At 48.3% G+C, this 19,261-nt stretch overlaps 1 protein-coding gene and 1 pseudogene across 6 annotated transcripts in view; both read right to left on the bottom strand.

Moving 5' to 3' along the window:
- The window catches only part of dock10 (dedicator of cytokinesis 10), a 526,558-nt gene that overhangs the window by 391,533 nt on the left and 115,764 nt on the right, over nt 1–19,261 (bottom strand). The gene's annotated exons all lie outside the window — the stretch shown is intronic.
- LOC140389321 (MICOS complex subunit Mic10 pseudogene) lies at nt 9,896–10,119 on the bottom strand (annotated as a pseudogene).

The following is a 19,261-nucleotide window of genomic DNA, read 5'->3' as shown; positions in this document are numbered from 1 at the left end:
GGTGGTGGGAATCAGGATATCACTGCCTGAAGGTGGTAAAGGCGGAACCCTCACAACATTTAAGAAGCATTTAGATAAGCATTTGAAACGTCATAATATACAAAGATATGGAACAAGTGCTGGAAAATGGGATTAGAATAGATTGCTGGCATAGGCACGATGGGCTCAAGCATCTATTTCTGTGCTGTATAACTGCGGGTGGGATTTTCAGTTTCAGAAACTAAGTGTTGACGCCAGGATTGAATCTGTTGACATCCACGACAGCAAAATTGCTGCCGCTCCTGAACCAATTCATCAACCGTAATGGGCCATCAACGGCGCACTGTAAAACATGATCGATTCCAATGAAAAACAGTGTTTTGATTCACCGGGGTCGGGATTGACACTAGAGAGGCTGACAAGCTGCAGCCGCATACAAGCCATCTACTCACCACACACTCATCCCAGCCAGCAAGATGGCAACAGTGAGAGCGGCACCCCGGTTCGTGGATGCTGAGCTCGAGACCCTGCTAGATACCATGGAGGAGAAGCGGGCTACCCGGTACCCTGGGGTGGGAAGGAGGTTGCCACCCGCCACCGTACACGGGACCTGGGCGCAGGTGTACCCCAGCTGCCAGGGATACCGTTGGCTGGTGCTACCCATGCCAGCCGTACGCTCTGCGGCCCCTGTCCGGCACCCTCCTGCAGAGGCTACTGTGGGTGCTGCCCTAGAGTGCACCGCGTCCTAGCCCGCCAGCTGGTGGCAGCCGGTTGGGGGTGGTGGTGGTGGTGGTGGTGGTTGGGGGGGAGGGGGGGGGGAGTTGGTGGGGTGGAGGGGGTGGTTGAATTTGGTGGTGGTGGGGTGGGGGCATGCATATGGCCGATGTCACTCTGCGGAACCATAAGCTGCGGTGGGCGATCAGTGGGATGCGCAGCAAGGTGGCTGTCTTTTAGGCCGTGGCAATGGCGGTCGGTGCTTGGGTGCCCCAGTCCCGTGGGGGGCTACCCCGACCCACAAGTGAAACACACCGTCGGTAATTCCTCCCGCTGAAGGTGGAGCATCGCGGAGACCCCGGAGAATACCGGGTCATGGCTGCTAATGATATGCGGACAGTGTTTACTGTACATGTGGAATAGAGCACATTGATGCCACTGTTGAGGCACCAGAGCATGGCACTTGGCACCGGCAACGATTTTGGCTTCGTGACCGATACTCCGCCCAATTGCCTTTCCCAATTCTGGCATCAGCTGACGGAGGGTCTTGCCCTTTGACTGTATGACAAGTCCTGTGGTGATGAACCATAGCAGCAGATGTGGATTCACTGAGAGAGTAGCCATGAACCTGCACACAAGCAGCACAGGCCAGAGGTTTGTTTTCCACTGGAAAGAAGCATAAGTGGAATTTGGCAGTCCACTGAGCATCTGAGCAGCCTTTTTCAGGACCACACTGCTCACCACCCTAGAATGAAGAAGGGGTGAGAAAAGGTGCCCTCAACACTGTCTGTTTTACCTCCTCAGCCAGCAGTCATCAGCTGATCTCACTACCCACAGTGAGACTCATCTACCTGAGGGGGGCCTTGAAGCCACCCACGCCACCAGGAAACTCATGGGTGAGGGTGCGCTGCCAGCATGAAAACAGAATTCTTACAGCTGGAAAACTCAAATGCCCCAAAGCTTCTCAGTGTGCACAAGTGTATGAATGAATGTGTAGTGTGTAAGTGGGTGCAGAATGGGGGTAGGGTCGGCAAAGTAATTGGAGGTGAGGTTGGGTGAGGTAAATGGGTAAGGGTGTAGAATGGCAGCTGGTTAGTGTGGTCAGGTCAGGTCAGTGGGGGGAGGAGGTGGGGGCTGGAGGGTGGGAGTCAATGGAGGTCAGTTGTATAATTACCCAGGGGCTAGACTAGGACATTCACTGAGTGACCCTTCAGGGAAGTATGCCGGAACTGTCTAAAGTCTCCATCTCTAACTCAGAGATTCTAACCTTAACTTTTTGGGAGAATTCCAGGGAGCAGGGGTTTTGCCCATTGGAAATTCAGACCACCCAGGCCGCTCCCACAGACTCAGTGCGTTGGGGCTTCTGAGGGTCTTCTGACAATTTGGAGCCGGAAAATCTGGGCAATGTCTCAAGGCTCCCAGAGAAACTTGACAGCCACCTATGTACAGTTAAAATGAACGCTCAGTATATTGCAAATGACTGAGCGACCTTCAGCGATATTGAGTTCTCCACTGCTCAAGAGGCCTTTGGCCCTGCCTCTCGTAAGCATCAAGAGTGGTTCAATGAAAATGACGAGGTAATCCAGAAACCACTGGAGGAGAAACAATGCAAAGCCAACATGGTTTTATGAAAGGGAAATTGTGTTTGACAAATTAATTTGAGTTCTTTGATATGTAACAAGCAGGGTGATAAAGAGGGACCAGCAGATGGATTGCCAATAGGCATTCAATAAGGTGCCATGAAAACTACCAATAGGCAAGATTGGGGCACTTGTAGTTGTGGGTAATGGATACAGGGTTGGTCAACAGACATGAAGCAAAGAGTAGGCATAAATAGGGCAATCTCAACTTTATTTGTATTTATTCACTATGTGGGCATTGCTGGCTAGGCCAGCATTCATTACCCATCTCTAATTGCCCTTGAGAATATGGTGGTGACTAGTGCAATGTGCTAGGTTCAGTTCTGGAGCCTCAACTATTTACAATCTATATTAATAATTAAGACAAGGAGACAGAGATTAATGTATCTAATTTTGCTTATGATAAAAAGCTAGGTGGAAGTATACATTGTGAGGAGGAAACAGAGAGAATGCAAAGGAATATAAAGAGCTTAAAAGAGTGGATAACAAGATAGCGGATGGAGTATATGTGGGGAAGTGTGAGATTATTAATTTGGCCATAAGGCTGGAAAACCAGAATTTATTTTTAGAAGGCATGAAACGTGTTGATGTTCAGAGAGCCTTGGATGTGCTCATGCAAAGAACTCAGAAAGGCAGCATACAAGTACAGCAATCTATTCAGAAGGCAAATAGCATGTTGGTCTTTAGTACAAGGCAATTGGAATACAGGAATAAATAAGTCTCACTACAATTGTACAGAGCTATGGTGAGACCACACACCAGAATACTGTGTCCAGTTTTGGTGTCCATATTTCAGGACGATTATTGTTGTATTGGAGTGAGTGCAGCACTAGGTTGACTAGATTTTCCTCTGGGATGAGGGGATTGTACTGTGGTGAGAAGCTGAATAAATTGAGTCGATAACACGGGGGTGCAGTCTCAGGTTAAGGGTTTGATGATTTAGGGCTGAGAAAGGAGAAGTTTCTTCACTCAAAAGGTTGTGAATCTTTTGAATTCTCTGCCCCGGAGGATTGTGGGTGCTCCATCATTGACAGAGATAGACAGATTTTTGGTCTCTCAGGGAATCAAAGAATATAGGGTGTAGGGTGCTGGTGGGAAAATGGAGATGAAGTCTAAGATCAGGCAGGATCGTATTGAATGGTGGAGCAGACCTGACAGGCTGGATGATCTAATCCTGCTCCTCCTATCTCTTGTGTAATTCTGTACATCTTCCCTTCACTGCTGCCCGAGTTCCATATTCAAATCATGCTGCTGCCCAAGGGGAAGTTCACCCCCACGTATTCACCCCCATTATAGAAGCATCTTTTCTCCTGACTGGTGAACTTCTCCGACCTCCTCGTCAGGATCCAGCACCACTTGTGCGAAAATTCAGAGGACGGCACGGTGGTGCAGTGGGTAGCACTGCTGCCTCACAGTGCCGAGGACTCGGGTTCGGTCCCGGCCCTGGGTCACTGACCGTGAAGAGTTTGCACATTCTCCCTGAGTCTGCGTGGGTCTCACCCCCACAACCCAAAGATGTGCAGGGTAGATGGATTGGCCACGCTAAATTGCCCCTTAATTAGAAAAAGAAGAAAAGGGTACTCTAAATTTATTTTAAAACAGTGTATGAAAATTCAGTTCCTCCAATAATACGGAATACTTATCTTTGCTGACATAGATTAATGCAAGCCCAAAGCATCTTGATGGATATTGGACAGTTAGCCTTTTGAGTAATGCTAATGGTAGGATGTGGGCGCCCACGGCACCTTATGCAGTTAAACACCTGCTGAGATCAGAGTGATTAAGGAAGGACATTAACTGGACGTGCGCCATCCAAAATGGCAGTTTGTGCACCAGAACAGCGTCAGAGATTGTCTGACTTCATGACCTATGCCCACTCACAGCACAACCAATGGCACAACCACACAAGTGCGCTGGCAGGTCACACTGCACGGGAAATGGCCAGAAGCATTCGAGCTTCCAGAGTCAACTTCCAGAGCCCTTTATTTTTACAATCCACAACCCGGAAATTAATGTTATAGATGATGCTGCAAATCACTGATGTAAATACTTAAAAAGTATCATAATTTCCGAGGAAGTAGACTGCTTCTGGTTTTTTATGGAGAGGTTCCCTTGTGTGATTGGGGAACTAAAGTAGCAGGGAGAGAGATGCCAATATATATAAGTTGAAAAGTCGAATAAATGCAAAAAGTGAGTGTGTTGGACAGTACTAGAAAAGGGAACAGTACCATATTAGATTGGCATAGACTAAGCAAGACTATGAGATAATAATAATAATCTTTATTGTCACAAATTTGGATTTGGATTGGATATGTTTATTGTCACGGGTTAACACTGCAATGACGTCACTGTGAAAAACCCATAGTCGCCACATTCCGTTGTCTGTTCAGGTACACAGAAGGAGAATTCAGAATGACCAAATTATCAAACAGCGTGGGCGCGATTCTCCACTCGCACGCCGGTTGGGAGAATCGCCTGGGCCGCCAAAATTTCTGGGGACGCCGGTCCGACGCCCTCCCGCGCGATTCTCCCAAGCGGCAGGAACGGCCCGGCCGTGTTTCGCGGGCCGCAGGCCGGAGAATCGCCGGAGACACCGAAAATGACGATTCTCCGGCACCCCCGCTATTCTGAGGCCCGGATGGGCCGAGCGGCCAGGCCAAAACGGCGGGTTCCCCCCGGCGCCGTCCACACCTGGTCGCTGCAGTCGTGGGCGGTGCGTGAACGCTGGGAGGGGCGGCCTGTGGGGGGTGCGAGGGGGGATCCTGCACCGGGCTTCACCTGGAATGTGGGGTGGCCCGCGATCGGTGCCCACCGATCGTCGGGCCGTCCTCTCTGAAGGAGGACCTCCTTCCTTCTGCGGCCTCGCAAGATCCGTCCCCCATCTTCTTGCTGGGCGGACTTAGAGAGGACGGCAACCGCGCATGCGCGGATGACGTCCGTTATGCGGGACCGGCCGCGTCATCTAGGTGGCGCCACTTTTACGCAGGCGACAAGGCCTGGCGCATGTAGATGACGCGACCCCGATACTGGCCCATTGTCAGGGCCTGAATCGGTCGTGACCGGGGCCGTTACGCGCCGTCTTGAACCTCGACGGCGTTCACGATGGCACGGCCACTTCGGCGTGGGAGTGGAGAATCCCGCCCCATATCTTTCGGAACTTGTGGGAGGAAACCGGAACACCGGGGGGGGGAGGGACTCTGCACAGACAATGACCCAAGCCGGGAATCGAACTTTGGACCCTGGAGATGTGAAGCAACAGTGCTAACCACTGTGCTACCATGCCGATTCACCAGGACAGGTTTATAATGTAAGCATATAAACATAAACAGCATGGTGAATAAGGTTAGAGGACTTCACGTACTATTATCTTTCAGGGAATATAACAGAATATAAATGGTGATGACAGAAATCTGACTAAAAAGGTTGAGGACTGGATGCTTAATATTCAAGGATACAATGTATTCATAAAAGATAAGAAAGGAAAGCCCCCTACTCTACTCGCTATGTGCACACGACTGCGTGGCAAAATTTGTCTCCAACTCCATCTACAGCTTTGCTGCCAAACAACCGTAGCGGGTCGGATCTCGAATAACGATGAATCAGAATACAGGAGGGAGATAGAGAACCTAGTGGAGTGGTGCAGACAACAATCTCTCCATCAATGTCAGCAAACCTAAAGAGCTGTTCATTGACTTCAGGAAGCAAAGTATCGTACACCCCTGTCAGCATCAATGATACCGTGGTGGAGATGGCTGACAGCTTTAAATTCCCAGGTGTGCACATCACCAACAATCTGTCCTGGTCCACCCATGTTGACGCGACAACCAAGAAATCACAACAGAGCCTATACTTTCTCTGGAAACTAAGGAAATTTGGCATGTCCACATTGGCAGCATGGTAGCATTGTGGATAGCACAATTGCTTCACAGCTCCAGGGTCCCAGGTTCGATTCCCGGCTTGGGTCACTGTCTGTGCTGAGCCTGTACATTCTTCCCGTGTGTGCGCGGGTTTCCTCTGGGTGCTCCGGTTTCCTCCCACAGTCCAAAGATGTGCGGGTTAGGTGGACTGACCATGCTAAATTGCCCATAGTGTCCAAAATTGCCCTTAGTGTTGGGTGGGGTTACTGGGTTATGGTGATAGGGTGGAGGTGTGGAACTTGGGTGGGATGCTCTTTCTAAGAGCCGGTGCAGACTCGATGGGCCGAATGGCCTCCTTCTGCACTGTAAATTCTATGAAATTGACTCTTACCAACATTTACAGATGCACCATAGGAAGCATCCTATCTGGCTCCATTACCGTCTGGTATGGCAACTGCTCGGTCCAAGACCATAAGAAACTGCAGAGAGTCGTGAACACCGCCCAGCCCATCACACGAACCCGCTCCCCATCCATTGCTCCATTTACACCTCCCGCTGCCTTGGGAAAGCAGGCAGCATAATCAAAAACTCCTCCCACCCTGCTTATTCACTCTTCCAACTTCTTCCATCGGGCAGGAGGTACAATAGTCTGAGAACACGCACGAACAGACTCAAAACAGCTTCTTCCCCGCTGTTACCAGACTCCGAAACGACCCTCCGATGGATTCATCTGATCTCTTCACACATCTTCTCTACTGAGTGGTACTACACTCTTGTATGTCTGAGTCTATGTATTTACATTGTGTATTTTATGTTTGCCCTGTGTATTTTTTTTGTGTATGGAATGATCAGTCAGAGCTGTACGCAGAACAATACTTTTCACTGTACCGCAGTACACGTGACAATAAACAAATCCAAATCAGAGTTAGAGCTGTGTGCTAATATTAGGTTCCAGTGTTTAGCTCCAGGTAGAGTTTCACTGAAAATGAAGCAGCCCTGGCATACTATGGTACATCCTAGACAACACAACAGATTGGGTTGGAAAGTGGCAGGTAAAATGCATAGACCATAAATATCAGGCAACAATTATCAGCTCAACAAGTATAGGCTCAAACACCTCACCCTGACCGTTAGCAGCAGCACAGCTGCCATCAATACCTTCCTGGGAATTCCCCACTGACCAAAAGCCACAGCATCACTGTGACGATGACAGCAGGGTAGAAGTTGGGTACTTTCCAATTAGTGGCACACCTCCTAATCCCTCAATGCCTTGCCACCATTTATACCCCTTAGGTTAAATGTATGAAGCTTGGCTGAGTGGTAATGTTCTTTTGGTTGATCTCTGAACATTATTAGTACTGGCATCCGCCCTGTATATGAGTATGTCGGAGCTGACACTTGACTGGGGCAGCCATGTTTCAAAGAGACTCTGAATTGAATAAATGAGGCAATAATCAATGCTTAGATTAGGTCCCCCCACACCCCACCTCAGTGGACATGCGTGAACCAGCTGCCAAATTGGAAGCTGGCTACTTTTGGATTTCTGGGTGCCTGCCTGAAACAGGCATTAACAGCACCCTGCACAAGACATTTGGGATCTTGCTGACAGTTTTAGTCGTAGAATTTACAGAATCATAGAATTTACAGTGCAGAAGGAGGCCATTAGGCCCATCGAGTCTGCGCCAGCTCTTTGAAAGAGCACCCTACCCAAGCCCACACCTCCACCCTATCCCCATAACCCAGTAACCCGACCCAACACTAAGGGCAAACCCACACACAGGGAGGACGTGCAGACTCCGCCCAAACAGTGAACCAAGCCAGGAATCGAACCTGGGACCCTGGAGCTGTGAAGCAATTGTGCTAACCACCATGCTACGGTGCTGCTAGTCATCACATGAGCGGAGCTTGTGCCACAATGCCTCAGCCCAACAACGCCACAACCTCAGCAGTTTAACAAATGGTCCTAAAAGAGTCACCCAGGAAAAGTTCACAATTATTTTATTGTTTTACTCTTGTGAGCTGGGAGCAACATGAATCGATGCACAAAGCTTACCTTTTATAATAGCTTTACAGCACATAATTATCTCCTAATTTCTCCACAAACTTATCTAATTGTCTCTTGAAGTCATCCATCTCCCGAGTAATATTCACCACAAGTCTGTTTCCCTTGGGTGACAGAGCTCCACTCAATTCCAAAGTTACTTCCAATATGTTGAACAGCATAATAACTCGGAAGCTGTCTTCATGGGAGGCATTTTTATGTCACTTCTTCTCTTGGGACAATGCTTATTCATCATCTATTGTGTAGATCAGACATATTCAATTTTACTTTTTTTTTAAATTCTACTTTTTCTTGGTTGAAGCAAAAACCTAGGTGAAATTAGTAACACGCCAAAAACTCCTCATTGTTTTGCAGATTGATTTGCTCTCTTAGCCTCACGCAATAATTTATAGACCTACAGAATGAAGAAATCAGCAACTAAGGGCGCTCACCCCTGTTTCAAACTTTGCCCTCCCTACAGCAGAAAAAAAAAACAATGATTAAATTGCAAAACAACTCAGATTTGGCATGAAACAAATGAGCATGTGCGGGAAACTGTCGGCGGCCGCTGACGCTCCCGCGCATGCGCCGCATTTCCGCGCCAGCTGGCGGGGCAACAAACGCCATTTCCGCCAGCTGGCGGGGCAACAAACGCCATTTCCGCCAGCTGGCGGGGCGGAAATCCCTCCGGCGTCGGCCTAGTCCCTCAGTGTTGGGGCTCGGCCCCCAAAGATGCGGCACCTTTGGGCCGGCGGGATGCCCGTCTGATTGGCGCCGTATTTGGCGCCAGTCGGCAGACATCGCGCCGTTGGGGGAGAATTTTACCCAAGCGTCAGCCGACAGTTTCCCGCGCATGCGCAGTGGGGAGAGTCTCTTCCGCCTCCGCCATGGTGGAGGCCGTGGCGGAGGCGGAAGGGAAAGAGTGCCCCCACGGCACAGGCCCGCCCGCGGATCGGTGGGCCCCGATCGCGGGCCAGGCCACCGTGGGGACACCCCCGGGGTCAGATCGCCCCGCGCCCCCCCAGGACCTCAGAGCCCGCCCACGCCGCCTGGTCCCGCCGGTAAATACCAGCTTTGAGTTACGCCGGCGGGACAGGCAATTTCTGGGCGGGACTTCGACCCATCCGGGCCGGAGAATTGAGCGGGGGGTCCCGCCAACCGGCGTGGCCCGGTTCCCGCTCCCGCCCAATCTCCGGTACTGGAGACTTCTGCGGGGGCGGGATTCACGGCGGCCAACGGCCATTCTCCGACCCGGCGGTGGGTCGGAGAATGACGCCCACTGTTTCTCAGGCAGATGATGCAAGCAGGGAATGATACATTTTCCATTCCAGCCATCCGATGTCAGCATCAAACCTTTGCAGCCTCAGTATAACTATACTCCAGTTACAGGTGAACTAAACCTGCCCTCAATAATTTTCCTGAAATTACTATCTGTTACAGCTGTCACTATTTTGCTTTTTCCAGTTCCCAAACCAATCATCTCAAGAGGTTGACCATTTTGTTTAATTCAAACACCATGAGGCAGCTTTTGGCTCTTTTTACTAATGATGATTTTAATATACAAGCTTGAGAAGTGAAATTAAATGCAGCACAGGAGTAAGAGTCTCTATTACACAGAGGCAGAACTGATCGACGGGAAACTGGTACTGCACAGCAAGTACATTCTAAGGAGACTGGTCTTTGGCTAACTTTCCATACATAAGGTATGGAGACTGGAAATAATTCTGGCAGTTAGCATGCACATTCCTACACCAGAAATAATAGGCCAACTGCGCCGCTTAAGAACAACGACAGAAAATACAATTCTTAAGCCAAAGCCAACACCTAATTTCACCAGTGTGTCTGCCGTGCACCACTCCACCTTCTTAGCCATTTCGGCCTCCATCATTTTGCTGTGGGAATTATCATAAGACTGCCTAAAATTATTTCAGGTATGGCTTTTGCAGCTGTTAGACTTTCACCCTATCAATCTGGGCTGGATTTGAACATAGATTCACAAGGAGAAACCAATGTTCCCAAAACCAACTATTACCGCATTCCATTACCTAATATAAGAACATAAGAACTAGGAACAGGAGTAGGCCATCTGGCCCCTCAAGCCTGCTCTGCCATTTAATGAGATCATGGCTGATCTTTATGGACTCAGCTCCACTCTCCAGCCCGTACACCATATCCCCGAATCCCTTTATTCTTTAGAAAGGCATCTATCTTTTTCTTTAAAACGTTTAAAGAAGCAGCCTCAACTGCTTCACTGGGCAAGGAATTCCAGAGAGTCACAACCCTTTGGGTGAAGAAGTTCCTCCTACACTCCGTCCTAAATCTACCTCCCCTTATTTTGAGGCTATGCCCTCTAGTTCTGCTTTCCCCTACCAGTGGAAACAACCTGCCCGCATCTATCCTATCTATTCCCTTCATAATTTTATATGTCTCAATAAGATCCCCCCGCATCCTTCTAAACTCCAATGAGTACAGTCCCAGTCTACTCAACCTCTCATCATAATCTAATCCCCTCAACTCTGGGATCAACCTAGTGAATCTCCTCTGCACTCCCTCCAGTGCCAATATGTCCTTTCTCAGGTAAGGAGACCAAAACTGAACACAATACTCCAGATGCGGCCTCACCAACACCCTATACAATTGCAGCATAACCTCATTCGTCTTGAACTCCATCCCTCTAGCAATGAAAGACAAAACTCGATTAGCCTTCTTAATCACCTGTTGCACCTGCACACCAACATTTTGCGACTCGTGCACCAGCACACCCAGGTCCCTCTGCACAGCAGCATGTTTTAACATCTTACCGTTTAAATAATAATCCATTCTGCTGTTATTCCTCCCAAAATGGATAGCCTCACACTTGGCAACATTGAATTCCATCTGCCAGACCCTAGCCCATTCACCTAACCTATCCAAATCCTTCTGCAGACTTCCGGTATCCTCTGTCCTTTTTGCTTTCCCACTCATCTTAGTGTCGTCTGCAAACTTTGACACATTGTTGCCTTCTTTAAACGTATTTAATTTACCTTTTATAACCATAGTTTCTTGCTGTGCTGATGGTTTCATAAATATATTCATAATAAAGCCAAGATCCTCTTCTTAAATCAATTCATTGCCATTCCATTTTATATGTGTTCAATTGTTCAGTAACAATTGCACACTTATCCATATTGACCTGAAACGGCCAGCTTTTTCCCAGTCAAACAAACAATGTAAAGAAAAATGTATTTCTTCTTAGAACGTAGCTGATATCAATTGCATATAATGTTTGCCCGTAACTTCCTGGTTCCCCAGCATTTGGGGGTACCCCAAAGATGTGCTGGGGAATCTCTCTCAGAAGTTCCCAGGCAAGAGTTCACGTGGCAATTGTCCTGAAGTACTAACTTCCCCTGCATAATTGTGTTGTGTTGAGAACCATCCGACAAAGCAATTTAAATCTCTTAACTTTAGATGGTTCTGCCAGTTTTACACCAGTAGTTACTCTGAAAGAGTTAGAAGGAGTAAAGCCACCGGTAATGCCATCGTAACTATTTAAACCCCCCAGACTGAGCCCCTAAACAGGGCACCCCCCAGACACCAGACTCGCCAAGCCACCCGCAGGGTATTCTCTGGGCCCTTTAAACCAACCTGCTCTTTGGCAGCCAGTATAGTATAAAAGGGGGGGTAGCTTCCCTGAGTTCGCTGGAGCTGGACAGCACTGTAGCCTGCGGGGACTCCTTCACTGCAGGTTCCAAGCCGTTCCAGCCAGTGGAGGTATCAATCAGGATTAACAGAGCAGCTCTAAACTCTTGTAATTCCAGTGGGCCGTGGCTTTACACAGCTGGGTGGAAGTTATGGCCCAATGTTAAAATTTTGTCCTTGAACCCACTACTTTTTTGTGGAGATGCTGTTCCAATGATGATGTCTGGGCTTGAATTCCAGGATTTTGACCCAACAGTGATGAAGGTGTGGCAACATATTTCTAAGTCAGGATGGCATGATATTTGGAGGGGAACTTGCAAGTGATGGTGCTGTCATTCTCAAAATGTATGTGTTTGCTTACTGCCCATAATCAATATATTTTGTATGAGGTGTATGTATTTTCTTACTCTAAGAGTGATTGTCCCAATTTAAATAATTCCAGCAGGAATCGTTTTAATGAGTTTTAAAATGAACAAAGGCTAATACGTATCCCACACTTCCGCAGAGGTTTAAAAAACCATGATGGGCGTGTGGTAATACCAGGTATTGCAGTACCTGAGAGGTGAATGACCATTGGCTAGACCGAGGGGGTCTACCATTGGATAATGTACATAGCCCCGCCCTGAGAGGCGGGGTATAAGAACCAATGCCGTCCCAGCAGCCTTCACTTTCTGTATCATCACTGCTGGGTACAGTTCTAGCTGATTAAAGCCGATTAGAGATGACTCCTCTTTGTCTCGAGAGTATTGATTGTGCATCAGGGCGGAATACTACCAACCAGCATGTGAACGGTTTGGTGACAGGCAGGTATGGATTGGATTGCATTTATTTATTGTCACGTGTACCGGGGTACAGTGAAAAGTATTTTTCTGCGAGCAGCTCAACAGATCATTAAGTAAAATGGGAAGAAAAGGGAAGAAAAGAAAATACATAATAGGGCAACACAAGGTATACAATATAACTACATAAGCACCGGCATCGGATGAAGCATACAGGGTGTAGTGTTAATGAGGTCAGTCCATAAGAGGGTCATTTAGGAGTCTGGTGGGGAAGAAGCTGTTTTTGAGTCTGTTCGTGCGTGTTCTCAGACTTCTGTATCTCCTGCACGATGGAAGAAGTTGGAAGAGTGAGTAAGCCGGGTGGAAGGGGTCTTTGATTATGCTGCCTGCTTTCCCCAGGCAGCGGGAGGTGTAGATGGAGTCAATGGATGGGAGGCAGGTTTGTGTGATGGACTGGGCGGTGTTCATGACTCTGAAGTTTCTTGCGATCCTGGGCCGAGCAGTTGCCACACCAGGCTGTGATGCAGCCTGATAGGATGCTTTCTATGGTGCATCTGTAAAAGTTGGTAAGGGTTAATGTGGAAATGCCGAATTTCCTTACTTTCCTGAGGAAGTATAGGCGCTGTTGTGCTTTCTTGGTGGTAGCGTCGACGTGAGTGGACCAGGATTGATTTTTGGAGATGTGCACCCCTGGGAATTTGAAACTGCTAACCATCTCCACCTCGGCCCTGTTGATGCTGACAGGGGTGTGCACAGTACTTTGCTTCCTGGAGTCAATGTCCAGCTCTTTAGTTTTGCTGGCACTGAGGGATAGATTGTTGTCGCTGCACCACTCCACTAGTCGTGTGTGTACAGGGAGTAGAGTAGGGGGCAAAGTACGCAGCCTTGCGGGGCCCTGGTACTGAGGACTATTGTGGAGGAGGTGTTGTTGTTCATTCCTACTGATTGTGGTCTGTTGGTCAGAAAATCGAGGATCCAGTTGCAGAATGGGGAACCAAGTCCTAGGTTTTGGACCTTTGATATGAGCTTGGCTGGGATTATGGTGTTGAAGGCGGAGCTGTAGTCAATAAATAGGAGTCTAATGTAGGAGTCCTTGCTGTCGAGATGCTCTAGGGATGAGTGTACGGCCAGGGAAATGGCGTCTGCTGTGGACCGGTTGCGACGGTATGCGAATTGCAGTGGATCAAGGCATTCTGGGAGTATGGAGATGATGCGCTTCATGATCAACCTCTCGAAGCACTTCATTACGACTGAAGTCAGGGCCACCGGACGGTAGTCATTGAGGCACGTTGCCTGGTTCTTCTTTGGCACCGGTATGATGGTGGTCTTCAGTGAATCTGGCAGGAGCCAAAGAGTCAGAAACACGGCAGCGTAAAATCCCATTACAATTCTTACAATTGCGGATCACTCTTCCAGCCGGCAGGGTGGCTCGTCAAGCCTTTCAATCTTGCTTTACGCCAGCAGGAATTTACTTCAGTGTCAAACCTTATTGCTAATGAATGGCATACACAAAGTGGCCCTCAGTTTGTTATGATTTTGGGGTGAGTGCAACAACTTTTTGCCACAGTGCTGCACCGCTCCTGATGCACAGTTCATCACTCTACTGGAGCAGAACAGTCCTGCCTCTATCTCCATGCCAAGTGGTCTTCATGGTCAGCTGCTGGACCCATGGATGCTTCTGTGTCACTGAGTCAGATAAGTACTGCATCTGGAGTTGGGGAGTACAGGGGTCTCCTTGCCCCTGGTGGAACACAGCAGTGTTTATCAGGACTGTGCTGTGGGACTCATGCTGCTGTGATCGGTGAACCCCAAGATGATAGCGGGAAAACGTAGCCATGATAGTGACAAGGAAAGTCAGGAAGAGGAGATTGGGATTTTTCTTAATGTTTAGTTATTCCTTATACTGTTGCATTCCTCTTGCTGTTTGAAAACCAAATGCAAATCTAGTGGGACTCAACAAGACTGCTTAATAGAAAGATCCATTTGCCCATGTGTGCAAGTTCTTCACTTAGGAAACCAAGCTGTAATAGCACAACATTAAATTACCCTTTAACTTACACCTATTTTAGCACAGTGGAAACAGAATTTGATGTTAGTAGGAAGGTAGCTGTCTAACTCAAATAAATGGAGTAGAAGAAAGCAAGGGTTCTAAAACATTAGGTTCATTTTCTAGATATCTAATGTTTAGGCTCTTTGTGCTTAATAGACCAGTGATTCTCATTTAGCTGTGATAAATAATTAGTTCATATTTGAGAGAAAATAGGAAAATAGCAGTGGAGTTATTTAACAGCAATTATATAAATAATTATCTTATATCGAAGGAGTTTATTTTAAGTTTCTAATTAAAATGGACAGACAGCTTCAGCCTGCAATTTTTGCACAATGGGGAAATTTCAGAACGCTCCATCTGTCCTGGAGGGCCATGTTTCCAAGAAGTGCCTCAAGCTGCTCAAACAGACATTGATGGTTTCTGAGCTTGAGGGGCAGTTAGATTTGGTGCAGGACATACGGGTGGCTGAGTGCTTCCTGGATTGCAGGCTTCAGGATGTGATCACCCCACAACCAGAGAGAGTTCAATGGGTGGCCACCCAGAAAGATAGGAAGAGGCAAGCAATGCATGAATTCTCCAAGAGCACGGCACTTTCAAACTGCTATTCAGCATTGAATACTGGTGGCTGGTGAAGCAGTGCAACCCTGAGTCTAGCACAGTGAGACTAAGGACTGCACATGGTGGCAAAGCACAGTGTAAGAATGGGGCAGTAATTGGGGATTCAACAGTCGGGGGGGGGGGGGGCGGTCAGACAGGCAATTCTGCTACCATCATTGAGATACCCATATGCTATGTTGCCTCTCAGATGCCAAGATATGGGACATGATGGAGAGGGCACAGTCTATTCTGAGGGGGTAAAGGAAAGTGCTGTGAGTTGTGGCCCATGTTGGAACCAACAGTATAGGGAGAAAGTGGTTGAGGTCCTGCTCTCAGAATATAAGGAGCTATGAAGAAAGTAAAAAAGCAGGACCTCAAAAAGTTAACATCTTTGAGTTACTACCTGTGCCACGCACGAATGAAAGTATGAAGAGGAGATTATGGCCGATTAATGAGTTGCTACAGACATGGTGCAGGACGAAGAGTTCAGAATTTGAATGCAGGAATCTGGTATATAAGAATTGTGGCTGCTCCCAGGGTACTGAACCCACATCACCAGGATCCTTTGGCACTGGTTGCAGACCAGTTGCACATTGAGGAATGGAGTCCTTCCCTGTGGATGAAGGCCATTGGTTGGCTTTCGAGAGACTTCACCGTCAAATTCCTGCAGTCTATCACACCTTGCAGCTGGATCTGGATTTTCTGGCTCTCTTAGACTGACTGTCCAGTCCATGATATAATGAATGTATTGGATTGACCTCCTGAAGAGAATATTGATCACCACCTTGATGCAATGTTGTGCCACTGATTAGCAGATGCTACATATCTGAACTGGAGGCAGGCACCGACTTTGACTGCCACTGGCATTGCTTGACAACAAATGCCTATGCGGTTCAGCTTCCATAGAATCGTAACATGCAGAAGGAGGCCATTCGGCCCATCGAGTCTGCACTAACCCTCTGAAAGAGACCCGAACTAGACCCATTCCCGAATCCTATCCCCACAACCCTACCTAATCTGCACATCCCTGAACACTAAGGGGCAATTTTAGCATGGCCAATCCATCTAATCTGCACATCTTTGGACCGTGGGAGGAAGCCAAAACACCCGGAGGAAACTCACGCAGACACAAGGTGAACATGCAAACTTCACACAGTCACACAAGGTCGGAATTGAACCCAGGTCCCTGATGCTGTGAGGCAGCAATGCTAACCATTGTGCCACCAAGCTCTGTCTGCCATCAATGTGCAAAAACCTGTGATGGCCTCTCAGAAGATATGCAGACTTTGGTGACACTGTCACTCCAACATCTGAAGAAACTCTATGTCTATACATCTTTGCTACAGGATATCATCCTCTCTGCATTGCAGCTAGCTTTCAGTGTCTCAGGGGCCTTCAGCCACTTACCTACTCTAAGGCTGTCTCTACAGGTGGCCATGAAATTATTGTTGGGTTCACATCCCTGTGGTTGTAGCTCCTTTCCTCTCAGGTTCTTCTTCTCACTAGAGGACCTACCTCCTGTGGATAATGCCCATGGTGGATGGACACTCCTAGTCTCAAGATGCTTCCTCCTATCACCACCTCTCTCAGCCCCCTTACGATGCAGCAAACTGCCAGCAGCCAGATGGCGCAATGGAAGCCGATTGGCCTCGGCATCAGGTGACCCCCCCCCCGCTACAATATGCCATGGCCATGTTGCCCCAGCTTCCTGTGAAGGCACTTATCTCACCTGATGGCGGCTGTCTTCTCCTCGCCATTTCAACGAGTCATGCCACCCTTGTCAAATCGGTTCCTGGCAAGATGACATCACAACTCCATTCTGACATCATCCCACATGGTTTTACCACGCCCCCAAGCCCCAAGGCCGTCCGGAAATGGGGTTGGAATATCCCGGCCAATGATTCTCCTCGCCAGTCAAGAGCTTACATGAGTTCATACCTTCTCAAAAGATTTGCATGTCTTCTTTCCTCCGCTGTTGCCCTTCCCCCGCACCACCCCATAATCACAAGTTGGAAAGGAGCTATAAACCTATTCTAACAATTTAGCCAATTGGAGCTTAGTTTCATTAATGATGAACAGCATAATTAAACATTCTGCCTTACTTATAGTCATCATCCAGATAATGGATGGAATTTTACAGCTCCATTGTGGTGGGGCAGGACTGTAAAACATGGCAAGCCACACAAAAGTCCATTAACTTCAGCAGGACTGGAAAATCCCACCTGCAGGAGGGGCGCTGAAATTCCGGCCAAAGTCTCTACAAGCCATGTACCAATGCAGAGTGCCTACTTCTTTTTGATCACTGAAATGAGTCGATGCAGTACGTTTACTGCATTGTGAGAACTTCTGAGCTTCAAAGTAAAGGTGAAGTATCTTGTGCTGGATTCTCCATTCCTGAGACTAAGTGTTGATGCTGGGGCAGGATTTGTTGACTTTCACAACAGCAAAACTGGTGCTGAACCTGGACCGATTCAGCGACTGTGGAGGTGCCACCACGAGGAACACATCGATTCCAATGAAAGATGTTGCGGTATTTGCCCAGTCCTTGATTGACACTCGGGAGGTTGACAATCTGCAGCTGCATATACACATTACAATCCCCACACACACTCATCCCAGCCGACAAGATGGCACTGGTTGTGCTGGAGTGCACCCATACAGCTGATGGGTCGGCTGGGGTCAGAGGGCACCTAAGGGGTTGGCCTGGGGGGTCACCTATATGACCCGTGGTCCTCAGTTCACAGTACGCTGTCAGCGGCATGCGCAGCTCAATAGTTGCCTTTCCGGCTACGGCAATGGTGTTTCATACCCGTCCTCCCCAACCTCACAGCGCACTTCCTGGCCACCCCCTCGCTACTCCCCCCGGTCCTGGCAAAAGCCCCCAGGCCAGTGGCACAACTGTCGGCAAACAATGGTGATGTTGGACACTTACCATACCCCCTCTCCCTCCCTCAGCAGCCATGACACTGGTTTCACAAAAGCACAAGTGAACTGCGCCATTGGGAACTCGGCCCAACGGAGGGGGACAATCACGGAGGCCCGGGAGAATACCAGGTAGGGCCCACTAATGATATGTAAACGGTGTTTACTGTACATGCGTCCTGGACCGCATTGGCACCGTTGGCGAGGTGATGGAGAATTGCAATTTGGCGTCAAATCGACACCCGCCGCGATTTTGGCGTCGGAACCTATTCTCCGCCCAATTGCGTTTCCTAATTTTGGCATCAGCCAACAGCGAATCCAGCCCTTGTATATCAAATGTTTAATGTATAAAGCCCCTAAATTTTCTCTATGTAAATTCAGTGCAATTTCAACTGACGAGTCAACTATTATTAGAATCATAGATTAGAATCAAGGGATTTACAGTGCAGGTGGAGGCCATTTGGCCCATCGAGTCTGCACCAACCCTTGGAAAGAGCACCCTACATAAGCCCACACCTCCACCCCATCCCCGCAACCCAGTACCCCCACCTAACCTTTTTGGATATTCAGGGCAATTTAGCATAGCCAATCCACCTAACCCGCACATCTTTGGACTGTGGGAGGAAACCGGAGCACCTGGAGGAAACTCACGCAGACAAGGGGAGAACATGCAGACTCCGCACTGATAGTGAATCGAACCTGGGAGCCTGGAGCTGTGAAGCAACCGTGCAAACTACTGTGCTACCATGCCGCCCCTAATTGCTACCAATGCCCCTAACTGTGACTAATTTATGGGTTCTTGCCTCAGAGGGAACAGAATCAGTTTCAAGCTTCTTGTTTTCTTCTTTCTCAAACGTTTGGAAAAATTAATTTGATTGTGATTCTGGCAAATATGAAATAGAATGCCAAAAGATAATTTAAATGGCGGCTGGTCTCAAATAGAATTTGAGAACTGTCAATGTGTCTTCCTGTGGCCCAATGGTAAGTGGCAGTTCCAGATACCT

The sequence above is a fragment of the Scyliorhinus torazame genome, chromosome 14, assembly GCF_047496885.1.
Source record: "Scyliorhinus torazame isolate Kashiwa2021f chromosome 14, sScyTor2.1, whole genome shotgun sequence".
NCBI classification, from domain to species: domain Eukaryota; kingdom Metazoa; phylum Chordata; class Chondrichthyes; order Carcharhiniformes; family Scyliorhinidae; genus Scyliorhinus; species Scyliorhinus torazame.
This window is presented reverse-complemented; position numbering and strand designations above follow the sequence as displayed.